This window comes from Rhagoletis pomonella, unplaced genomic scaffold (assembly GCF_013731165.1).
Source record: "Rhagoletis pomonella isolate Grant_MI unplaced genomic scaffold, Rhpom_1.0 Rhpom_scaffold_00001, whole genome shotgun sequence".
NCBI lineage: Eukaryota > Metazoa > Arthropoda > Insecta > Diptera > Tephritidae > Rhagoletis > Rhagoletis pomonella.
In genome coordinates, this window is record NW_023458555.1 from 18101083 (window position 1) to 18118945 (window position 17863).

Consider the following 17863-nt stretch of genomic DNA (forward strand, 5'->3'; position numbering starts at 1 on the left):
ATTGCGCACTTTCATTTGCCTCTTCTCCACTATTTTATTTATTCACCGATTTAATTCGTTAGTAGCTTAATTGTTTTTTCGTAAAAGAACAGGTTTTAATCTGGAACCGAGATGAAAATGTATGAGCGAAACAAAATGTATTTTTCTTAGTTTTGTTCCAACTACACTGTCGAGGTATTCTCAATGAGAACAAAATGTGAGCAATTCTATCGGGAAAATTTCTAAGAGAACAAAATGAGAACAAAGGCCGCCAGAACATTTTGCCTAATATTAAAACGGCTTGCTCTCGAAGCACAGTTTGGGAACTTAAGTGTCAGGAACTTTCTGACAGTGAACGAAACGGGAACAAATCTACTCAAAACTATTCGCGAAAAAAGTAGGCGAGAACAAAATTTTTCTCATAGCGTTTCATTAGTTTAAAATAGTTGAATATAAAAATTAATCAAAAAATAACTGAAAGATATTTATGCAAATAAAGTAAACGAAAGCCTTAAGACACGAAATTTTCTAGCACAGAAAGTTAAAAATTGTTACATAAATGAACAGTTCACCCTAATGATAAACGATCTGTAATTTGAAATAGTCCTTAATTACTACATTTTGCAAAAATTCATTTTGAAAAACTCGTGGCCGTATTTGGCCGTGTTTAGGCTACCAAAAACTCGTAAAATGACCAGGTTCCAGTTTACTTCGCCATTTTTTTACGATTTCTGAAAAAATTGCACTGTCTACTGACAGTGTCAAAAATACATACAAGAAAGCAATTTTTTCAGAAATCGTAAAAAAATGGCGAAGTAAACTGGAACCTGGTCATTTTACGAGTTTTTGGTAGCCTAAACACGGCCAAACTTACTATTCGGATGGGAGAACTCAATAAAGAAGGGATATAAAAGGGTGTCCCCAATTTGGTTGATTCAAAGGCTGCTCCTTTATACTTTTCAGCAGACAAATAAGGAAATTCAGGCCTTTCAGGTTTTCAATTTAGATTAATAACTGGCAATATTTTTCAAAAATACCCACTGTATTAATAGACTTTATTCAATAAAACCACAGCTTTAAAAGTAACTCCTTTAGACCCATCGGTAGTTAAGGGCTAAGGCAATCAATTAAAATCGCGTTTTTATATACGTATGTATATTAATTTACCGATTTCAAGCCGCAGCCACATTGCATTTTTTGTGTGCGCACCTGCCCGTCTGACCGCTTAATCTTTCAACCACATACGCCGCCTCACGATTACACATCCGCTGGGCCGCCCGCCCTGCCTTCCCCTGTCCCACTTAACCATACACCGTATACCAGACAAAATTCCAAATTTTATTAATGTGTGTGCATGCGTGCTGATTGCGTTGAATGTGTTTTGTCGTCGCATTGATTAGAATCCATTGATAAAGACAGTTTAAGCGCGGCGCCATCACCTCTTCACCTCACACACGCTCTCTCTCTCTCGCTCTGTCTCGCGCACTGAGACTCTGTTTGCGTAGCATACTTTTGCGTAAAGGCAACTCGCACACACACGCACACAACCATGCAAAAGCGCACTTTCCGTAGCACCTTCCTATCGATCTCATTTTCTCGTACACACTTGCATGCCCGCTCTTCTCTGCGCGGCCTCCTTCCGCCCCCTCCAATCGAACGCACACCAACCCATTTTTTACTTAGTATACACGCCTCTCACAATGCTTTTGTAACCAAATGCTTATCTGTCTGTCTGTTTGTCTGTATATCTATCTGTTGGTCTGTCTATCTGCTTGCTCATCCGACCGACGCTTACACGCTCTACTCGCCTACATTGCTGGCCGACTTGCTTTTTGTTGGCACAACACGGCGTATGAGTAATTAACATTTGCTGCAGGCCATTGTGAAAATTTATGCTATTGTCCTACAGAACGTATCGCAGCCGCAAAGCATAAATATGTATGTATGTATGTTTGTAAGTGTATGCATGTTTGCATGTAAATATCTGTGTGTATGTATGTAGTATGTACAACAGTTCCTGCTATTGTCTATATAGGCAGCAATTAATTTGTTTGTCTTCCATTGTCTGTGGCTGCGTGGCTGCATATTTTCTGTGCGCACGTGTATGTGTGTATGTGTGTGTGTCTGTCTGTAGCTGCACACGCTCATCTATTTGTGTGCATTGTCTGCGGTGCATTGTTTGGCTAGATTGTCAGGCGGTAAGAGCAGGTGCTACTACTTAAATGTATTTACGCAAATGTATGTATGTATGTATGTGTGTGTGTGTGTGTGTGTGTAAGTGTAAAGCTTGCTGAAATGTTGCCAAATGCCTAGTCACAAGCTCATAATGCGGCACAATACTGCCGGCCATCTAGCCAGCCAACCAGCCAACCAACCAACCAACCAGCGAACTGCACACTACAATGGCAATTTTAATTATTTTTGTCGCACTTATAATTATTTCTGTGCAGCTTTACCTGCCTAAATACACTTGCATACATACAAACTCACCTTTGAAAAAAAGTAATTTGCAAAATGTACGGTAATTCGCACTCGGTAAAATGCATCACTTTCGTTGCTTGTAATTATTATTGCTGCTGTTGTTTTCAATAGTGTTTAGCATACTTTAAGGCGCGCGGCCTTGATGTACATACATACATATTTTTTAATAATTTCGATTTTTGTTTATTTTTTCTTACACTTTGTTTATTCAAATATTCGTGGCTTGTAGTTAATTTGCATATGTTGGCGCCTACTTCATCATCACTTCCGTTCTGCGCTGCCTATTTGTTCACTGCACGCACACATCCGGGCACATTGCCTCAAAAACAACTCCTATTTGAGTTAGCATTCATTTGTATGTATGTATTTTATATATTCATGTATATTTTGGCCTCCTTTATTTGGCTTTATGACAATTCAAAATTTGATTATAAATCTTTTGCACACAATTTGTTATAGTTAGGGGGTGCAGGATTTAGCCGCTGAGACTGGGTGAGCTGAGGTTTGTGGATTATGGCCTATATATTAAATATAAAATATTCTTTGCTTAACAAAATCGACAACTAAATTTTTTTTTTAATGGAATGGATGATTTAAAGTGGGTTGTATAAAGGTTTGAAGGAAAGGGTAAAAAACAAAAAAATCGGTGGCGCTTGGCAAATATACACGAATTTCTTGGCGGACAAATAAGAAAAAAAGAGAACTACAATGAATCCTTATTTTTGATCTTTTGATAGCCTCGACGTGCCTAATTCTATAGTACGTACTTTTTTTGTATAAAATGACCAGGTTGGGCAAGGTTAGTTTAGTATGGATGTCTTCATGTGGTGGTGACTCTCTTAGGCTAGTATATTAACTGTCTTTTGTGTGGCGATTGGCGAGGGGTAAGGATACACGAGAAAGGAGAAGAGGTAATTGAATGGTTACTCTTTAGAGTGTGTAGTAGAGAGACCCTCAACTGCCACAAGAAAGTTCCTAGTGTGGCTGGTTTCGGTGCCGAAAAACTGCTCAGGAATGAGAAGAATTATGTGAGACCCAAGTTGTTTAAACCTTAAGCAAGGGAAGGCTGGGCAGCTGAGAGTAGATGTTTGAGTGATGCCACCTCGTAATTCTCCAAATAGCTGATGGTAGTAGGGAAATGAGGTTATGTTGTGCACTGTCGCAAAAATTCGGATGGGACAAATAAAGCTATAATTTGCACAGCTTCAGGAGCTCCCTTCTCCAACGCCGGTCAACGCGTGATCAGAAGGACCTAGCGTCCTTGCAATTCAGGCATTTCTTCCAGCGCTTGCTGAGTTGAAGAAAACTCATTTTTCCAGAAGTAGAAAACATGTAATCAGCCTTGACAGTTCCTCAATAATGCGCTGCCTTGCCAGCTTATCGGCCATGCAGTTTTCTGCGATATCGCTGTGAATTGCTTGAGAGTAAAAAAATCGTATGCAGTTAAAAGACAAGTCAGGCATTCCTTGTCCGTTTTCGAGCATATCATCAAAGAGCAAAAGGCCTTTTGATTTCTGCTTGTCCAGTGGAATGTCTGTTAACTTATTTGCAATTTTTTATATTCCTAAGCATCCAATCTGCTGCTTCCTAATTTGGGGCTTTCTCTGATTGGAAAACACCGCAGTGAGGCGATAGCCCAAATTTGAGTTTGGTGGAGAGTATTTCACACAAGCATCCACCTTTATATCCATTTTCGATTCATTCGTAAATATGTTATCATCGCCTTTGCTCCAGATACTTCACCTAGGCCAATCCTCCCTCGCTAGGACGTGGGTGATGAAGCATTCATGACCCTTCGGTCAGCGAATCCTTTGCTTGGAATTGGCGCCTCTACAGTAATTTAAGACTACCGATGCCTTCTTTATACTTTCCTCAATGTTCGTCCTGCAAGAAAGCTTGCTGTAAATTATCAAGCCCTGATACTTCACCTTGTCAGTGGTCGGTAGTTGAAAATCATCCAATGAGGGAAGTTTCTTCTTGTTAGAGTGTGCCATTAATATGCCATTGAAAGCCGAATATTGGCGCCTTAAGTAGCCAACTCCATATTCTTCGTTTACGCAGCAGTGGCCAGAGTGGACGAGATATGGTGCAAGTTAGTCAATCTGTTGTTGCTACCTGCTCTGGTCATCTCCTCAACTTGTAAATATAGTAATCACAGGGGTGCCGGTATGCTTTGGACCGTTTCACGCACTCGATTACTTGCTCATTGCCTGGAATACCACCTTGCTCTCAAAGACATATTCTTGAGATACTCAGCATTCCTGAACGCATATTAAGAAATTCGTGGCCGATTGCTGCGTATTGACAACAGCTTGACTGCCTACAATAAAGGCAAGTTTTTATGGAGCTACATCGATCATGCTTATCAGTTTCGTCGCCACGTTAATCGCATATATGTATGTATTTCAGCACGGTATTCGTTGAAGTAATCTGAAGGCCTATAAGCCTTCCCAAAATAATGTTTCTGGGAGAGGAAGTCAAATACGTACTATTCCGATATCAATTATACAAACAATTGTGGTTTCAAACCGCTTGGAACTATTTTATGTTACCAATCACTAATGTCGAGTAATGGTTTTCGAAGTTGCGGTCAAATTCAACTTTTATGATCGAATAATCTAAACTTCTATACTCCATCCCGAATGGAAATATGACCCCTGTTAGTTGTTCGAAAACCTCTCAGGTGCCCTAAGCCTCAGAGCTCTCTTAATTGTGGCGCTTTGCTCCCATTGTCAGTATTTATATAGACATCCCCATTGTTGCACCTTAAATGGAACTTGGTTTAAGCCGCCTCACAACATAACAGCAACATTGCTGTGATAACTACCTCGCCTAAAAAGATGCTGGAGTCCGGTAGTGCGAAAACGGAATAGAATGAATGTAAAAGTTTACAACAAAAATTAGTCAAGTTAAAAATTGGTTGATGGGCACTGTAACAACGTTAACCAACATTTATCACCTCTGCATGGTTGTCAGAAATGCAAAAACGCTGCGGTTTTTGTCGCTCATTAAACTCCAGAAGAAATATGAGTTAAGGACTAAAATGTACACAACCACATCCACAAATAATTAGGATAAAAAACGTAATGAAAAGAACATTAGACTTTGAAGACCAAAAAATTTAATTGTTTTCTATTCTAGTGAATGTTCTCTTTTATTTGATACCGATATAGTTTTTCTACATTGCACTGGATTTCTAAGGCATCATATCATTGTAATTCCAAAGTCCTTTTAAACAAATCCTGACGTCACATTGAAAACCTAGAACATAATTTTACGTTATCAAAGGCTGATCCCTATCTCATAAATTGGCTGATAAACGACCTACTTCAGAATTTGGTTGAAGGACGCACTATCTCAGCTGCCGATATATTGAATTTATATTGAGATAGGGGGCTCTGGGGCAGTGAAAACGATGGAAATTCATCTAAAATCTAAAATTGTTTGGCTAATTCTATGAGGATATTTAAAGATTCTGTCACCATAGCAAATAGTATAAGATTTTCCAAGAATACTCTTCGCCACTCTCATTAATAAAAGTATCCAAAAGTTTGGGTGAGTATACTATCCCGCGTCGGGCAGTCTAGGATGGCAGCCGCTAGCTTTTAACAACAGCTTTTAGTCCAAAAGCTTAGTTCAAGGATATTTTACTTTCAAAAAAAGTTTCCGCTCCAATGTCAGAGTTTCAAGTTCACTTTGGCCCATTTTTTAGCAGACGGGCATTTTAACTAATAGTGAGCTAATGTAGCCAACCCAACCAACACCTTTTCCACGCACACTAAAAAAAAAATTTTTATAGATCTCTTTTTAATTTAAATGCATAACGTTTCAAACAAATGAGCATACGACGAGTAATAAGCCGCTTAAGAAGTCACTAAAATACATTCATATATTTAGCTATATTTTACCATAGGCTGCCCAAAACCAACATAAATATTCAGAAATGAATATGGTTCTCTCTTTTATCCCTACCTATCTCTTCTTCTTATGTCTAAATACACATAGATATTTTAGTATGTTTAAATGGATAAGGGCTTGATGCCAGAAGCTAACGGTAATCAAGTATCTTTTTTGCCACAAATGTCAGTTACGAGGTTTTGAAGAACCACAATACGCGGTTTTGTACTTTAAACGACGATATGTTTGTGTGTACGTATTACAACAAATATCCCACAACTCAAGTGTGCAAAAAATTTTTAAATTGGAAGACCATTTTTTTAAAGGGCGTTATAGAGACGAACTATTACTTTCACCTATTTGTTGCTTAAGCAAATTATACGCCTAGAAACAGGGCCAGATTTAACACAGGCTACATAGGCGCTAGCGTAGGGGCCCGCGCCACATGAAAATTTAAAAAAAATAAAAAAAAAGTTATAGAAATGTAAAAATAAGTATATATATATATAATACCACTGACTCCCGTGGGACGCAGTTTTGACAGCCTTGATATAAGTCATTGTAATTACAAATTTGAGGTGTTACTTTAGGTAACTTTTGTGCATTCTATGAAAAACCCGTCCATGTACAACTTTCGTGTCGATTTGGTGTTCGCCAAAACAGTGAATTTGTCTTCATTCAACTATTCAATAAGAAACGTGGTTTATTTTTTTTAATTGTAAAAATATATGATTTATAAAAAGTATAAATAAAGAAAATTATTATGAGATAAAAAATTTTTAAGCCAAAATTTCACGTAATAGCAATATTTGTTTATAAATTAAATTAAATAAAAAAAATATGTATTTTTTCTAATTTTAAAATGACATTTAATAAATAAAAGAAAATAAAATAAATAAATAAATCGAAAATAAAGCAAAAATTAATGTTTCTTTTTTTAGAAATTCGGTGAAATTAAAAAAAAATTAATAGCAATATTTGTTTATAAATTAAATTAAATAAAAAAAATTTATTTTTTTTCTTTAATTAAAAAGTGACATTTAATAAATAAAAGAAAATAAAATAAATAAAATGAAAATAAAGCAAAAATAAATGTATCTATTTTTAGAAATTAGATGAAATTAAGAATATATATTTTGTTTTTCTTTTTAAAAGAAATTCTAAAAATTTAATTAGAAAAAAAATGTTAAATCAAAGCAGATAATTATCAGAAAAATAATATTTTTATTTATAAAAGTTAAATCTGAAAATTAAATTAAAATATTGATTATAAGAGAAACGATAAATAAAATAATATCTTAAAAATTTAACCAAAGAGTGCTAACCATATTTTATATACGATGATCGCCGATTCGACGAAGTCTTGTTAAAACCCTGTTGTTTTACAAATAAAAGTAAACAAAATGCCATACATATAATAAACTTATAAATTCATATTTGAACTTAATGATTAAATGACTCTTAGGTCACAAAACTCAAAAATATTGTTTATTCAATTAGAATATAAAACTTTGCATACATTGCGAAAAATTCTCTGTACCAATACTTTTGTCCGGAACAGTACATATGTGAAAAGTTAAAAAAGTATATTTTTTTTTCTTTCGTGGTTTAAAATTTACATAGCATGTGTTTTTAGATTTTATAGAAAAAAACCTAATCGTATTTTTTCTTGTAACTTGTTTAAAACTAGAATGTGCGGAAAACACGTGGCCGCCGTTTGCCTTAGTACACCTAGGAGGCCCGCACCACGGAAATAGCATATGGGCCCATAGCAGAGCTGTAAAATGATTGAATCAACATAGTCTGCATTCACTCGGCATTCCTTTCAAAATGTTGATTGTTGGTTTGTATAAATAAAAACTTCATTCCTGAGTGGCTTAAAATATTTGAAAACAAACAAACTGTGTTTTGTTGTTGAATGCTAGATTGCCATTCAGTATAGAATGTGAATGTTCAGCAGCATTCGCACTCACACATGATTGTATATTTAGAATGAATGCACACTTTTTTTACCATTCAGTACCAATAATTTGTTCCCAGGGTTGATATATTTTATACTTTAAAGTTTGAACATATCTGGAATTGAAACAAAAACAAATATTTTATTTCCAAAGCAACTTATCGCAACCGTAGAGCAAAACAGACACATCTTGATATGTATACATATCAGAAGAATATACAAAATTGATTTGTCACAATTATTTTTGTATTAAATATTTTTTTCACAGTATACAGTGATCCAGGTAGCCAAAACAAAAAATGTAAACATGCTTATTTGACATTTTGTTTGAATGTATTGGTTGATATTTTTTCACAGTTGTCGTTTTCGTTAACCCAAATGAAATCAAATTTAAATATTTTCTTATAGTGAAAAATATTTTCAAGTCACATAAAATAAAATAACGAGAAACACGAAATTCCAAGCAAATGAAGCGTGAAGCGTTAGCAATTATGACCGGATGCAGTTCCTACATAAGTCAAACCGTGTTCCGAACACAACTTTGAGTGAATAATGGTGGGCTGACTTTGTAAAATGGTCCCATCGATTAGGCGGTAAAAGAAGTATTACTTAGCTTATGGTACAACTCTCCAATTTTCAAATGCACGTAATTTGTGTGTATTTGTTCAGCCGATTATTCACATTTGAAAGAGGATAATGCATGAATTAATGCAAGTAAAGACGGTTTATGCAGATAAGCGAGCGCGTTTGTTAACCGTATAAAATGTATGTACGTATATACACATATATTCAGAATGACGAGATGAACTAGTTCAGCCCTCTCTGTTTGTAAACACGCTAACTCGAACAAAATTTAGTTATTTTAACGAAAGTCGTTGTCGAAGTTGCCTTTGGTATAATTTAGGTTAGTGTTAAATTTTGTCGAAATCTGCCAATAACCACGCCCACCTCCCACGTAGTAATTAACAATATTTTTGTTTTATTATAATTTGTTTTACGAATTTTGCTGTTCAAATTTACATTTCAAATATATCAACAAACATTTGTAGGTACTTTTGCACCAGTTGTTGCCTATGGGTTAATGACAAAAAAATCCTATATATTCACAACATTTCAAGTATTAGTTTTCAAATAAGCATATTGTCAATGGCTGGTTTGCTGTATACTGTGATTTTTTTCAGTTTTCAAATATGAAAACTTTCAAAACAAAATTTCAGAAGGGTTCCTGTTTTTTTTTAAAGGGGTTGAGGAGTTCCATTACTTTGAGCAACTTTTTTAATTAACTATTAATTTAAATGTTTCCTAAACATATTTACAACGCAGTTCTGCAAGAGGGTACCATAACTTTTTTTTCAAATAACGTATATTTGGAACAACCAAAATTAATCGATATGGATACATACATTTATGTTCGTATGTACTACTTATGTATGTATATATACATAAAAATGCTCAGAATAAAAAGAAAAGATAATTAGTCCATGTCCGTTTATTTGCGTACACGATAACTCTAGCAAAAGTTGAGATATCTCAACCAAATTCTGTACGAGGGTTTTTTTTTATCTAGGGCAGCAGGGTAATGAAAATACAAAAGTCGAACAATAACCTGGTCCCTCTCATAAAATGGTAATTTCGAAAAATGCCAAAACTACAATATTTCCTTAATTACAGGAACCAAATTGCTAAAAAAACTGCCATGTTTATTATTATAGTTTTGGAAAATGGACATGGGATATATTGCTAGCTTTAAACATCAATTTGCTCAAAACATACGTTTAGAACAGTGTGCAAGCTTCTACCACATGTGTGGTAGATCAACCACGTATTTTTTTTTAAATTTGGGTGTCTACCACATCTACCACACAAGGCTTAAAATCTACCACATTTTTAGACAGAAGATTTGTTTACAATTTTCACATAACTCTAGAATTTCAACTCAATTGTAATTCGAAATATAAAAATTAATCAATAAATTTTTAAAAAGGTACATCATAAATTTTGCTTTAAATATATCTGTGCCTTAACTTTCTAATATTTCAAAAATACGCCTATTTATATTTGCTAAAGTATTATGCAATGGGAAAATAATTTGGTCGATTATTTTGCATACAAATAAAATATTATTTTCTTCATGATTATATTCTCTAACTAGAAAACTAATGTTATACTTGTTTTTGCACCAATTGCGTGGAATCTGTACGATCCACTAGCAATTATATTTCCCGATTTAATTTTTGAGTTGTGCTTCTTTTGACGACGGTGTGCGATATGTATACCCAATAAAATATGAATTGGAAAATCTACCACATCTTATTCAAATCTACCACATTTTTTTCGATTCTACCACACTAAAATAAAAAGGGGTCTGCACACAGATTTGTTAAATCTTTTTTTGAGAAAAGTTGATAATTTTCAACTTATTGTAAACCCACAAATCAGGTTTTAGAATCTTTATTAAATGCTTGACCCAATAGCGAAGAAAAAAGTACGAAGAAACTTGTATTAAGAATTTTTATAAATAAATAATAAAATGTATATATCTAAAGTTAGAAGTAGAAGCGCTTAAATTTGTTTACTTATTTTAACGTCGATATATAGGTATGTACATATGTAATAATTTCTGCACATACCTTTTATTGGTACATTGGTAATACTTATTTAGAAAGCTGACAATTTTCGAAACAGAGATGTAAAAATCGTTAATAATTAACATTTTTCATAATGACATTCTTGGCAGAAAAATATTTCTCTAATTAATATATTCATTTATTATAAATATTTATACAAATTTAAGTGAAACAAATTAATGATAACGCTCAGTAAACTATTTTTCGTGTTGAAATTTTGAAATCTTTTCAATAAAATTCAACCTTGCGTATTTTTCAGTGGGTTTTGTGTATTTAGAATATTTATATCGATTGATTGGTACTGAATGAATGTGTGCACACATAGCAAAAGCTGCATTCATCTGAATGCTTATTCAGTGTTAAAAGTTAATGTTTCGTCATTCAGTTTTTTCAATCTTTCTTTGAATATGTTAATGTGTGCAATCGTATCTACTTTGAGTGAATGTAGAATTGGAAAATTATAAGCCGCATTCCCCAACAAGGAAAAATTCAATGAAAACATAATAACATAAAATTGATGATTTTTAATTTCATATGATTTCACAGTTTTACAGCTCTGGCCCATAGATCCTAAAACCGGCACTGCCTAGAAGTATGCAACATAAATGGCTGAGCTTTTGTTTATTATTTCAGGCGTCTACATAACACAAACTAGTTCAGCAAATGCTTAGATATGTATATAACTAGGTACATTTTTGCATTTCCCAGACGCAAATAAAATAATTTATTGAAGTCGAAAATGACTGAAGCATCCAGCCATGTTTAATGCTGAAACACCTAATAACAACCAAGGCAGAGTTCTTGCCTTTTTAGAGTAAAATTCCATCAATGCGGATTCTGAGGCAAGAGCATCACTTAACATTTAATTAGAGAAAATAACACATCAGACAGTATATTTGAATAACTTCGCCTTTACTAGGCTTAGTAACGTCTTTTTCCTGTCTCCAATGCGTACATATATATGTAAATAAGTTTAACTTCTATAGTCCGCTCATTGTACATTGCTATCTTTACTTCTTTTCCGCGGCCTTCTTTCTCTAATACAAACGTATTTTTATACTCTATAGTACTACGTTTTCATTGTCCGCATGGTTGTTAACCTTACTTAGTTACCAACTTCTTTATCCAGCTAATAATTTGTAGTGATCAAAATACTGTCTTAAATAAGCCACTAACCGTTTACTTGCCGCACACTTTTCCCACTTCCACTACACATACACTAAAGTACATTTATCGCTAAGTCGTTTTTTATTCACCTCAATAATTATGAATACAACTGATTGTCGGAATTAGCAAGTAATTAACTTGAGTACGCTTTCTTTTTGATTAATTGCTTGGCTGTGTAGTTACTCCATCTGTTAAGCGATTAGCTGTCATCTTGACTAATTTTCTGATTCTCGAAATACTTCAGTGGCTACGCGAACTTTGGACGGGATTCAACGTTGGCTTTAATCGAACACTTCGGCTGTCATGCTCCGCCCACTCAAGGAATTTATATATTTCCGCCTCATCAATAAATTGGCTACCTATTTACTGCTTGTAGCTTACGCATTTCTTGTCTCCTTTATTTATTAAGAACAGTCCATAATTTATGGCCTGCTTCATTAGCATTCCTTTGTTGAATAGTTACCTTCATTATACATAGTTTCTCAAGTTCTCACTGCTTGAATGCTTTAATGAAAGATACACACACACACACACACACACACATACCAACAAAAGTATGGTTTCTGAAATGTTCATGAATTGGTGCAATGCTTGGAGGAAAATTAAAGCAATTTAATATTTGGTGGACGCTGTTGGCGCTTGTATTTACTAGATATGTACATATATATGTCTTATGTTTTGACATTTTAATGACCTGAAATATTGAAATCACTTTATCTACCTAAAAAGATAGTTAACTAACTAACACCCTCAGTAACTTGAATATGCAAACTTTTTTCTTCAGTATTTGAACTTAGTCGTCGTCGTCGATACTTAAAAGAAGTGCTGAAAACGGAAGGACTTGATTTCTTTTTAATTTTTTTTAGCACTTTTTAACCGTCTTCCAAAAAAGGAGGAGGTTGGTTATCAGTTCGTCGGAATATATAAATATTTTTTTTATGTATGTATGTTACCGCATAACTTTGGACCACGTCAACCGATTTCGATAATTCGTTTTGCATCGGAGTCTCAGAGGTGGTCCCATACTAATCTGACTTAGATCCGATCATTGGATCATGAAATTTATATACATATATATATATTTTTTTAAGTCGGTTTTTTTTGCTAAAAATTACTTTTATTCGTTATATTGAAACAAATGTGACAAAAAAAAACGAAAAAATCAACGGTAATTTTCAGCTGCTTGAGACTGCGTACCCAAACAAAATCTAACACTTCTGAGAAAAAAGTTTCAAATTTGGGTGAAAATTTGTTGAATTTTTTTTAGTCTTTTACAAAGTTTAAAACTTGGGTTTATACATATCGATTTTGTTAGAGAATGATTTGTATTTTAATTGAAAATTCTTAAAAATTAATAATTAAACATAAGTGGCAAACAATATCATTCTTAAATGCGGGTGCTATAGATTTGGCCAATACTGTATGTACACTCCAAAAGTGAAGGCTCATAATGTAGGCTAGCAATTCCAAAGGCAACACATTACCAAAGAATATGTTCTGGCGTTTCTTCGTCCAGCACACAATAGCGACATACGTGCATGTTAGAGAGATACAACTTACTGAGGTATTCGAAAAGGGAGCAGTGCCAAGTGAGATACTCAGTAGTAGTTCGAATGCTCTCGCCGCCTAAATTAAGGAGTTTTTTCGATGGCCAAATGAACCGCTGAGCCTGCCTCTGGCCAAGACATTTAATGTAATGCTTGTTGAATTTTTTATCCTCCTAGTTGTTTATGACCGCCCCAAACCCTATATGTGTGCTTTGGCTAGCCCACAAAAGGGTTCCAGTGCATGCAATACCATTGTGGCTCCATATTTTGCTAGTCGGTTCGCCTCTTCGTTGCCATCTAGTCTATCATGCCCCGGTATTCCAGAGATCTCAATCCGCAGTGGATACCTTGAAGTTATTAGAGATTTCTAGTTTAGGAACTGCATATTAGCATAGAGCATATGGAATATGGAGTCGTCAGCAAACTTCGTTAGGACTCTCATCGCCTTGTTTGATATTCAGGTGAGGGTTTATCAAGGATTACCCCAAGAAACCGATTTTTGCATCAACCTAAATGAGTTCCCTTATAGACAACTTTTGCCCTATAGTAAATGGTTCAGTAATAGTTTTAGTAGTATCGCTTCATAAATATATTTTTGTTTTCGCTCCATCTTTTTGTGGTACGCAGAGCTTATTGCTTACGGTCGGCATGCAGCCAATTATATGCTGTTTCACCACATCTACGCATTCGATTTCTTTATCGACTTTATTAGAGCTTAAAACGTGAACTCCGATGTTAAGCCCACTAAACTTCCTATCCTCTTCTTCGTTTCATTTAATCCCAAGCAGCACTTAAGGCATCTACTACGCCTTGACAAAATCTAAATAGTACTAGCAATCGCTTTAAGCTCCTTTCACCTTAACCCGAGTTGCTTCGCCTCTCGATCGACTGTTTTCTTCCACGTTTCACAGGTCTGCCGGGAGGTCGGTCTCTGCCGATTAGCTAATTCCATTCCAAGGACTTCTTTGCAATACTGCCAAAAAAATCGGTAAATCATTCTTAGACATCTGTTTACGAAAACTTGCCGACGCCTGGTTATTGCAGTAGTGGCTTTCTAGGCTAAACTGGCATACAGCAGTATCGAGAGCACATTCGATTTGAAAAGCCTCATCTTTAAGTTGGAACTTAGATTGTTTTTTTGCCATAACGTATGCATCATGCCAAAGGCCGCTCTAGCTTTACTTATTTATTTCCTGGTCAATGTCTTCATCAGTGCCGCCACGGGGGCAACTTCGCTGACAAGGCATGTGAAATTCTTCACAGTCTCAAGAGCTTGGTGGGAGACTTAACAAGTCACCACTACACCTTGCTGGCATATTTGGAATCTTGGCCCTTTGTTTCCATGTACCCATTGAAGACATTAAAGAAAGACGGTGCGCCATATTTATGTCATCAGCTTAGTCAATGTGCTGCACTGGACCATCGAAGTACGTAGTCGGGGAGTGGCCTCATGGCAGCATCCAACACATTCCCAAACACCAAAATAAAGAGAAGAGGTGAGACTATGTAACCTTGTCGAATCCTACTATGAACAGCGAAGGTCTCAGACAGCTTTCCTTTGTGAAGTACACGACGTCTAGCAACGTTGATAGCCAAAAGTCGTCAACAAAAGATTTGATATTATCCGAGGCACAGTAGTTATTTCGGTGACAATAAATTTAGAGGGGTGGTCAAAACGCCAACCTTACTCCCATATCATGGTAATAGATTAACGATCTAAAGATTCCAGGAGGAACCCAACAATTTATTACTTCAATTAAACTTGGCATACGCCATTTGAGAAATAGTGGAGGAAACGCACACCAAACCTAACGAAAAATTTACAGTTTCAAGGCTCCTTAAAATCCTTTAATATCTCCTTTCGATCACCCTTCGCTCACTTACTTTTGACGCATTGTCTGAAAGATTTATCATTTACTTGGAGTAGGTGTGGAGTACAGTATCTGTGACGAGCAGGTCACTGAAACTGACTTCGATCGAAATTTCGATATCCATTTAATAAAGCTCTCAGCGATGACGAAATATCTATTTTCACGGAAGGCTCCAAAATGTACATCGGAACAGGATCTGACGTCTTCTCCCCAGGAGTTATCTCTGAGAGAGTCCTATAGACTCCCAAATCACTGCAGTTTTTTTCTACATGGCGGCTGGTCTGCTAGGTCGACCTAGCTCAATCTAAACTTGCCTTCGTTGTTGACAGTCAAGCTGCCATCAAAGCCTTAGCATCGGCAACAACTAACTCGATATGCGTCAAGGAATCTTTACAAGCTGTACAGCCACACATAATAAATCTTTACTGGATTTCCGGACATAGTGGTTCCCCAAAAAATGAGGGAGCGGACGAATGTGCTAGAAAGGGATCTGAGGTATGACTTGAGGAAGTGACCCAGATCGTAAAACCTCCCCTGGGATTTCTGTCGTCGGAAGTTGAGAGAGTGACCAGTGCAACCATCGAAGAACATGCTAATTATTAAGGCTTTCAACGCCAAGCGTTAGGCTTCTCACAGGAATACTAACGAGACACTGGACCATTGGCCACATGACCGCCAGGTTTGGAGCCCCGTATAACAATTTCTGCAGAAGCTGCAGATATGAGGAGGAGATAGAATCCGTTTCGAACTTTGCGCATTATTAAAAAAAAAAATCATTTTTTTTATATTTTTTAGAAATATTTTGGGTGCGCAGTTTTGCAGCCTATTCAATTTTAGTTTAATAAAGGTCACGCGTGAAGAAGCTGTTAATTTTTGGCATTTTTTTCTGATGATATTTCATACAAACTATATTTGAATTTTTTTTTATGCAAGAAAATGAGCACTTTCAACAAAACCAAATTCCAAAAATCAACGGTAAGTCCTGGCTATTTCGAACTTACACCTTGTTATACAATTCATTACAATTGAATAAGCTACAAGACTGCATACTCATAATCTTTCTATAAAATCTAATTAAAAAGGTAAAAAATTTTACGAAATTGTATTGTATTTTTTTTTTCATATTCCACAAAGTTTGAAGCTTGTTTTATAACGATTCATGTGGCTAAATTATTGTTTTTGCCATGTAAATTTGTTCTCCCCCCCGTCCCCCCCCAAAGCATCAACTGGTAAAATATTGAGCAGAGATCCCTAGTTACACAAAAAAAAAAAAAAAAATCATATTTTATCGCATGTTACAATGCATTTTTTCTTGTGGGCGAAATTATCATTTGGGCCAAACAAAAGTATTTTGTACGTAGAAAAAAATTAAGTAGAAAAAATTCAAAAAAAGTTAAGTATAAGAAACGCCTTCCTGCGCAAAAAGGTCGTACGCGCCAGGGCCCTCTCGCATTGGTGCGCTTAAAATTATGCCACAGGATATCCTTCTTACCACATTGTTCTCATTCCAATGGACTTCAAATGCTTTACCCTTAGCAATCTCTGAACTTCCCACTGCCCTCCTCGTTCTGTGCTTCCTCCACCTTTCATCACCTATCTATACACATCTCTCGTTTATCAGTCATTGAACTGCTGCCTCTGGCCTCCAATAACAAAGTTTTCTATTGCCTTGCGGTCTTTCCAGCATTCATCGTAGCATACTAGCTCCATACATATATATTGCCTCCTATCTCTTCTAAAATTTTTTGCTCGCGTCATCTACTGTTTCCGGTCTACTTGCAACTTGCTTCGCAACTAACATAGACGTACATACAGACGCACATACATATGTATGTATATAGCCAACGTCTTGCCAAACTCACTATCTATGTGCTGCGCTCGCCGTTTCTGCCTGTCTTCTTTCTTAGCCCACTACAAATACTTCACTGTCAATAAATTTAGTACACGCAGTTTGCTTGCTATATATTGCCTGCCAGTCGTCTGTCTGTCTGCCAGTCGTGATTGTGGTGTTATTATTCACACGCACAGGCGTTTAAAGTAGCATACCACAAATCAGCTTTAGATACAAATGCTTCGATAGTAACCTAACTGTATACAAATATATACCTATGTATGTATGGATGTGCGTACTTAAACGAGTATCACGATTGTTGAGATATGTATGTATATACAAGCAGCATAGCGCCAGCAGATACTCAATCTCAACATCAACTCAAAGCTGCTCAACCTCAGCTTCGTTCCGCTAAATCCTGTAGTTTTTGTTTTTTTGTTTTTTTTTTTTAGTAGACTACGTCGAGATTTTTTGCTTCTCTTTTATTTTATTAGCCTACTTAT

At 35.6% G+C, this 17863-nt stretch overlaps 1 protein-coding gene across 1 annotated transcript in view; it reads right to left on the bottom strand.

The window, feature by feature from the left end:
* The window catches only part of LOC118740260 (dipeptidase 1), a gene marked incomplete in the record, with an annotated part of 87066 nt that extends 69235 nt beyond the window's left edge, over positions 1-17831 (bottom strand). Inside the window, 1 exon segment of the mRNA XM_036471749.1 lies at positions 17660-17831.
* Between the last annotated feature and the right edge of the window lie 32 nt (positions 17832-17863).